This window comes from Schistocerca gregaria, chromosome 10, assembly GCF_023897955.1.
Source record: "Schistocerca gregaria isolate iqSchGreg1 chromosome 10, iqSchGreg1.2, whole genome shotgun sequence".
NCBI classification, from domain to species: Eukaryota; Metazoa; Arthropoda; class Insecta; order Orthoptera; family Acrididae; genus Schistocerca; species Schistocerca gregaria.
Window position 1 is genome coordinate 116,955,220 of NC_064929.1, and position 8,473 is coordinate 116,963,692.

The 8,473-nt window shown below is 38.6% G+C and overlaps 1 non-coding gene across 1 annotated transcript; it reads right to left on the reverse strand.

Moving 5' to 3' along the window:
* Positions 1-225: 225 nt before the first annotated feature.
* On the reverse strand, positions 226-296 carry Trnag-gcc (transfer RNA glycine (anticodon GCC)). The gene has a single exon. It is a non-coding gene; the product is annotated as a tRNA-Gly (tRNA).
* Between the last annotated feature and the right edge of the window lie 8,177 nt (positions 297-8,473).

The window sequence follows — 8,473 nt, forward strand, 5'->3', positions numbered from 1 at the left end:
CATTGAACATATCACTTTCATTCTCTGCTTACTAGATGCTTCAGAATGCGACCCACTTATCCAGGTTTGGTACGCACTCGTATTTTTTTTAGCACTTTCCATATTTCAGTTCATGTGCAGCTGTCATCAGAAAATTTGTTTGGTTGGTTTGCATTTATAACTAGGTAATGTCAGTTATGTATGCACTACTTCGAAAATACGCATAAATTTAATTGGAAAAAATTTTGCATCGGCCGGGAATCGAACCCGGGCCGCCCGCGTGGCAGGCGAGCATTCTACCACTGAACCACCGATGCCTGTGGTGCTTAAACAATGATGTGCAGTTTTATTAGAACGTAATTTTATATAAGAAATAATATACGAAGGCAGTGATCAGAGGCCGGTACAACATACTGCAGCCTTAAGAAGGAAGTAATGGATAGCAAGACTATGAAGAGGCAAAGGACCTGCTAATATAGCAGAAAACGATGATGGTGATGACACTAAGGTGGTAGTTACCTTTCTCAAAGCGTGAAAATATATTCCATTGTGATTCGGAATTATTTTCATATTGTAATAAAGGGAGAGTAAAGCTGTACCTACCGTACTTAACTTGACAGATTTGAGACACAGCATCTGTTATATTTAATTACTTCATAGTACACTTCATTTTAAATATTATTTTATATTTAATTACTTCATAGTACACTTCATTTTAAATGCTGATACAGTTCACTGGATAAAAGCTACGTAGCGATCCCCACATTGCATTTTTCGTAGTTTATTTATACTGCGTACACTATATGTATCCAAGTACTGGGGGCTGATATACGTTTACTCTCATGACCTAGCAGTTTTAGTTTTTATAAAGAAAAGTGCGTCAAATACGACAAAGCGCGCATAAATATTGCGCGAACGTTAACATTAAGCTACGTTATAGATCAATATGTTACCACAACATCTGTTTGGCATTCATTCGGGCTCCGCAATACATCATTCTGTCAACACATCAAGATTTTGGGGGGGGGGGGGGGGTGGAAGGAGGGGCTGCAAGGTCACACTGTAGCCATTTACAGAACTAATAAAAAAGAAAGGCATTTTACAAACAACGGAAAATCCAGGCTGGAATAACGACCAATACATTAAACGTATTACCCGCATCCTACCCGCCTATATAAAGATACCAATCATTTACTCCATCGACTCCCCGCAGTTCCTGTTCCTTTACCATGCGATGCCCAGCTCGTCATAATTGATGCAATGTCCCTTTACACTAACATCCCTAATGCCCCTGGCCTTGCCGCTATTGAACACTACCTTTCCCAATGCCTGATGGATTCCAGACCTATAATCTGCCTCCTTGGCACCATGACCGACTATATCTGCACCTACAATGACTTCTCCTTCGAAGGCATCCCCTACAAACAAATACGGGATATAGCAACGGGTACACGCAATGCACTATCCTATGCCAACCTATTCATGGGCCATCTAGAGATCCTTTCTAACCAGTCAGAATCACAAGCCCCTCGCCTTGTTCAGAATCACTGATGATATCTTTGTGATCTGGATTAAGGATGAGGACACCCATCCAAATTCCTCCAGACCTCATCAACACCTTCTCCCTCATTCACTTCACCTGGTCCTCCTCAAGCCAACCCACCACAAAGATGGCTACATCAGCACCTCTGTCCATATCAAACCTACCAACCACCACAAATACCTCCACATTGACAGCAGCCACCCATTTCATAACAAGAAGTCTTTTCCATACAGCCTAGCCGTCAGTGGCCATCACATCTGCAGTGATGAGCAGTTCCTCTTGAAATATACTGACTTCTTACTGAGGCCTTCATAGACCATAATTACTCTCCCAATCTTCTGCAGAAACAGATCTCCAGTGTCTTATCTCTCTAGTCACCCCAACACCCACCTCCCAAAGTCCCACTGTCTGGTCACAAAGATGCATTCCCCTCTTGACTCAGTACCACCCAGGACTGGAGCAACTGAGTCACACTCTCCACCAGCATTTCGACTTCCTCTTATCGTGCCCTGAAATGAGGAATATGGTACCCACTATCCTTTCCACCCCTCCCACAATGGTATTCTGATGCCCACCAAACCAACACAATACCCTCGTCCATCCCTACACTCCTTGTTCATCTCTACACAACCCCTGCTCGTAACCTCTTGCCTCATGGTTCATATCCCTGTAAAAGGTCTAGATGCAAGAGTTGTTTCTTACATCCTCCCACCACCACCTACTCCAGTCTGCTCTCAAGTGTCACCTATCCCACCAAAGGCAGACTAACTGTGAAACTAGTCATGTGATCTACAAGCTAAGCTGCAAATTGTGCTGCGTACTACATGGGCATGACAACCAACAAGCTGTGTGTCCACATGTATGACCACACACTGTGGCCAATAAACAGCTGGACCACCCAGTTGCTCAGCACACTGCCAAACACAAGGTTCTGTATTTTAATGACTTCTTCACAGCCTGTGCCATCTGGATCCTTCCTATCAACACCAGCTTTTCTGAATTACACAGGTGGAAACTCTCCTTGCAATATATCCTATGTTCCTGTAACACTCCTGGCTTCAGCCTTCGTTACTTTTTTTTCTGAATGTCCATCCTTTTGGCAGGAGGTCTCTAGGATGATGGCCATTTACTATTGTGACAAAATAAACACCTACAGCCATCCTTATTACTTTATTAATTTTCCTGCAACTAGTTTCAATGCGTCATCTTGAGGCTGTTATTGATGGGGTACGGGTTGATATGATCCATGTTTATATCACATCAGTTGCCAGCAGATAATATGTCAGCACTCCAACCATCAACTGCCAAGAATTGGCACCAAATGATGCATTCAGTTGCATGTTTCAGACCCTTAAAGTCAAATTTGATGAATATTTATCCAAATCAAAAAGCATACAGAGAACTGTCAAAAGAAACAGGTGGTGTTATATAACCCTACACTACTAAAAATAAAATACACTGTCCAAATACTAAATAGTAAGTCAAATCAGCTAAAGATATTGGCACTGGGGTAGACTATACTACTACAGTTATCTACAGGCCAAAAGTATTTATAGAAAGAAAGCAGTAGAAAAAGCATAGCAGAGAACAATACCACATTTATTGATGTAGATCACTTGCAAGGCACTTGGAATCTAGTAAACAAACACATCTCATCTCTTGCTCTGATTATTGCAGTCCAGATGAATTTAATGAACATTTTGTATAGATAGTGGAAATTATAATTGAGAAAATTGATGAAACGCTTCAAATGATTGTCGAATGAAGATAAAAAATACTACAGGTAAGTAGAAGCACTCACTCATTATCAGTCATGGTATAGGTTCCTCTGAATTGATTCAGATTGTGTGAAATTCTTGACTAGTAGTACCTTGGCAAATTTATATAACACTTAATATAGTAGAATGTTTAATCCTGGTTTGTTATTTAAGTTTTCTCAGAATAAAAAACAAGGCATAAAAATTTTGAATTTCACCTTAAAATTTCATGATTTTATGTAACAACTGTAAGCAGCTGTCTCAACCAATAGTGTTCACTTGTGTCCATGTAACTGTAGCTACTGGCTCAAGTTGTGTCGACACTGGATTAGTTGCTAATTTCAATGTTGCTTGATAATTAAATTGAAGGAATGCAAAGAGAGAACATTTGGTCTAACAAAGCTTGCACATGTTATACAGAGAAAGTGCGTAAATGAACAAGAGAAGAACTTTTGGAGAAGTGGAAAACTCTTGAAAGTTGGACTTTATTGATTAATTTATAAAATAACTAAAATGATAGAGAAAAAACAAAAATCAATCAATCAATCAATCTCTTTATTCATCCGTTAACAATATACATTGTATGGATGTAGTCAATTACAATATAGTTTCTGATATTTTATGTGTTGCAAAAACTTGCATAATAAATCCAAATATTTTACATCACTTTATATAAATAATCTTACTTTCCCCTATTAGACAATTACAATATAATTTCTGTTATTTAATGTGTTACAAAAATTTGCATAATAAATACAAGTATTTTACTTCACTTTATATAAATAATGTTACTTTCCCATATTTAGATATTCTTCAATGTTGTAAAAACTGTTTCTTATTAAAAATTGTTTAAGATCTACTTTGAATTTATGACATTCTTTAATTTTCTTTATTGCAGCAGGCAATGCATTAAAAAGTATTTTGGGCTGGTAGTTGACACTTTTTTGGTATAGTGCTCCTTTGTGGGCCTCTCTGTGAAAATCATCTCTATTTCTTGTTTCGTGTTTATGAATCTGATTATTTACTGTTGAAAATTCCTGGTGAGTTTTCAGAAAGCAGACACATTCATATATGTATAAGCTAGGAAGAGTCATTATTTTAAATTCTTTAAATATTTCCCTGCATGACATTCTACGGGGAACCCCTTTCATTATTCTAATAGCCCTTTTTTGAAGTTTGAAAGCTTGTTTTGCCATACCTGTATTTCCCCAGAAGATCACACCATATCTAAGCAAACTGTTCATATAAGCATAATAGGCACACAGCAATGATTCAGTGTTGCAACAGTCCCGAAGCATTCTAAGCACATAGCAGCATTTACTTAGTTTTTTACTCAAAGCTTCTAGATGCTTTTCCCATCTCAAGTGCTCATCCACCCATATACCTAGGAATTTTGTATGTGGAGCTTGTGCAATAACATAGCTCCCTAGCTCAGCTTTTACTGTTCTTCTAGTTTTACTTTTAATATTACTGAAATTCATCAATGCTGTTTTATCCTTATTTATGATCAACGCATTATCACTAAACCATTTTCCTGTCTCATTTATTGTCCTTGAGACACTCTGTTGTAGATTATCCTCGGTGGATCCTTTTATGAAAATGCTAGTGTCATCAGCGAACATCACCGTTTCTGCCACTGTCAGATGCTTTGGCAAATCATTTATAAACACCAAGAACAACAGAGGGCCTAACACGGAACCTTGGGGCACTCCATAGCTAGTTTTTTTGAAGTCAGAAAGATACTCTTTGCCTTCATGGTATATTTGTACTTTCTGTTGTCTATCCGAGAGATAAGACTTGAACCATTTGAAGGCAAGTCCCCGGACCCCATAAAATTCTAGTTTCAATAGCAATAAATCATGGCTGATTAGATCAAACGCTTTAGATAAATCTAAGAATATCCCGCAGCTTAACTCATTCTTGTCCAAGGCATTTAGGACCATTTTCATGAATTGGAAGACTGCCGTTTCTGTGGACCTGTTCTTTCTAAACCCATTTTGAGCATTAGTCAGTATTTTATTTTTATTCAGAAAGTCAGCTAGCCTTTCATACATTACTCTTTCTATTACTTTAGAGAAACCTGACAATAATGACACTGGCCTATAATTATTTATGTCAGCTGTACTATCCTTTTTGTGTAGTGGCTTTACTATGGAGAGTTTTAGTTTTGATGGGAACACCCCTGTCCTGAAAGAAGTATTAATAACCACATCTTCTTTTTAAATAATATAGATAAGTCCTCCCTCCCACCATGAACAATGGACCTTGCCGTTTGGGGGAAGCTTGTGCACCTCAGCGATACACACAGCCGTACCATAGGTGCGATTGCAACTCAGGGGTATCTGTTGAGAGGCCTGGCAAATGTGTGGTTCCTGAAGAGGGGCAGCAGCCTTTTCAGAACTTACAGGGGCTGCAGTCCGACTGACTGACCTGGCCTTGTAATACCAACCAAAAATGGCCTTGCTCTGCTAGAACTGTGAATGGTTGAAACCAATGGGGAACTACAACTGCAATTTTTCCCGAGGGCATACAACTCTATTGTATGCTTAATTGATGATGTCATTCTCTTGGGTAAAATATTCTGGAGATAAAATAGTCCCCCACTTGGATATCTAGGCAGGGACTACTCAAGAGGATGGCATCATCAGGAGAAACGAATCTGGTGTTCTACAGATTGGAGCATGGTAAATTAGATTTGTTAATTAGGAAGGTAGGTTATAAAATTTAAAAACAGACATTGATAGGCTCAAATTAGACATAAGTGGGAATTACTGAACTTTGTTGGCAGGAGGAATAGGAATTATAGTCAGTGAATACAGGTTTATAAATATAAAATCATACAGGAGTATCTCAGGAGTAGGTTTAATAATGATAAGAAAATAGGAATGCAGATAAGCTGCTACGAACAGCACAGTGAACACATTTTTGTAGCCAAAATAGACACTAAGCCCACACTTCCACAGTAGTACAAGTTTATATGCCAACTACCTATGTAGATGATGAATAGATTGAAGAAATATGTATTGAGCTCAAAGAAATTACTCAGATAGTTAAGGGAGACAAAAATTTAATTATGATGAGGGACTGGAATTTGATAGTAAGAAAAGGAAAAGTAGTACAAATAGCAGGTGAATAACGACGATGGGAAAGAAATGAAACAGGAATCCATCTGGTATAATTTTGCACACAGTGTAATTTAATCATCGCTAACGCTTGGTTTAAGATTCATGAAAGAAGGTTATATACGTGGAAGAGACCTGAAGACACCTGAAGGTAATAGACTGATTACGTAATGGTGATACAGATATTTTGGGACTAGATTTTAAATTGTAAGATATTTCCAGGGGCAGATATGGACTCTGACCACAATTTATTGGTTATGAACTGAAGAAACTGGAAAAAACATGAGAAGTTAAGAAGAGGGGGTCTGGATAAGTTGAAAGAACCAGAGGTTGTTGAGAGTTTCAGAGGGAGCATTAGGTAATAGCTGACTAGAACAGGAGAAAGGAAAACAGTAGAAGACAAATGGGTAACTTCAAAGGATGAAATAGTGAAGGCAGCAGAGAATCAAATAGGTAAAAAGAAAAGACTTAGTAGAAAGTCTTGGATAAAACAGCAGATATTGAACTTAATTGATGAAAGGAGGAAACATAAATATGCAGCGAATGAAGCAGGCAAATTGAAATACAAATGTCTAAAAAATGAGATTGGCAGAAAGTGCAAAACAGCTAAGCAGGAATGGCTAGAGGCCAAATCTAAGGAAATATGAGCATGTTTCACTAGGGGTAAGATAGATACTGCCTACAGGAAAATTAAAGAGTCATCCAGTGAAAAGAGAAGCAGCTGTGCAAAAATTGAGATATCAGATGAAAAATTCATACTAAGCAAATACGGAAAAGCTGTAAGATGGAAGGAATATATGGCAGGTGGTCGAAAAGTTTCTAGCCTGAGATAGTTACTGTAATGTGTTACACAAAAAACACTACTTACTTTTGGTGATCCTTTGTCGGAATACAAGTAAAATCTCGTGGCTCCAGCTTCATTAATTTTGCCACTAGGATGCATTGTATACTGTAGTGTAGGCAAAATGGTGAATATTGAGAGAATCAAGAACTGTGCTGTGATTGAACATCTTCATTTGAAGGGGATAATGCCCAAGGAAATTGTGGGGGACATGCAGAATGCACTTAAGGACAGTGCTCTGTTTTATGCAACAATCAAAAACTAGGTACCCAACTTCAGAATAGAAGAACGAGTGTGGAAGATGCTCGGAAGGCCTGTCACCATTGCCACTGATGAAACAGTGACTGCAATTCATGATACGATTTTGCAGAATCATCGAACAACATTGTAGCACATTGAAACCACATTTTGAATCCCCCATGGGCCTGCTCATGACATTGTTGTGGATATTTTTGGAATGCGGAAAATGGCATCTTGGGGGGTCACGAAAGACTTGAATGCAGATCAGAGATGGGAGTTTGTGCAATGATGTGGAGAAATTGTCAGCCAATATGAAGCAGATGGAGACGACTTTCTTGCAAGGTATGTGACAATGGAAGAAACATGGGCTCACCATTTTGATCTTGAGACAAAACAACTTCACAACAATGGAAACATCTTTCATCCCCTACCCCAAAAAAATTCCGGGTGCAAAAATCAGCCGGTAAAGTTTCTGGTCTTCTGGTATGCAGAAGGGGTAATTGTGGTGGATTACTTACAAAAGTGTATAACTATCAATGCATCCTACTATTGTAGTCTTCTGCACCATTTGAGAGAAGAGATAAAGAAAAAAAGGTGCAGAAAATCTCTGAACGAAGTCCTTTTGCATTAGGACAATGCACCTGCGCACAAAGCCCTCGCAATATTGGAAACTCTGCAGGACTGCTTGTTCAGAATGTTACATCATCCACCATATTCTTCAGATTTGTCTCCATCAGATGTTTTTCTTTTCCAAAACCCAAAATAAGACCTCAAAGGATGACTATTTGACAATGATGATGCAGTGATTGACGCTGTGAACGCTTCATTGCACACAAAATTTGCGGAAGTTATCTGAGCATGCCCACAAGTGTATTACCATACACAGGTATTAAACTGAAAAATAAATTGTTATTATGAAATTTCTGCCATTCTTTATTTGTTAGGTCAGAAGCTTTTAGACCCCCCCCCCCCTCCCCCACTCGTACAGAAG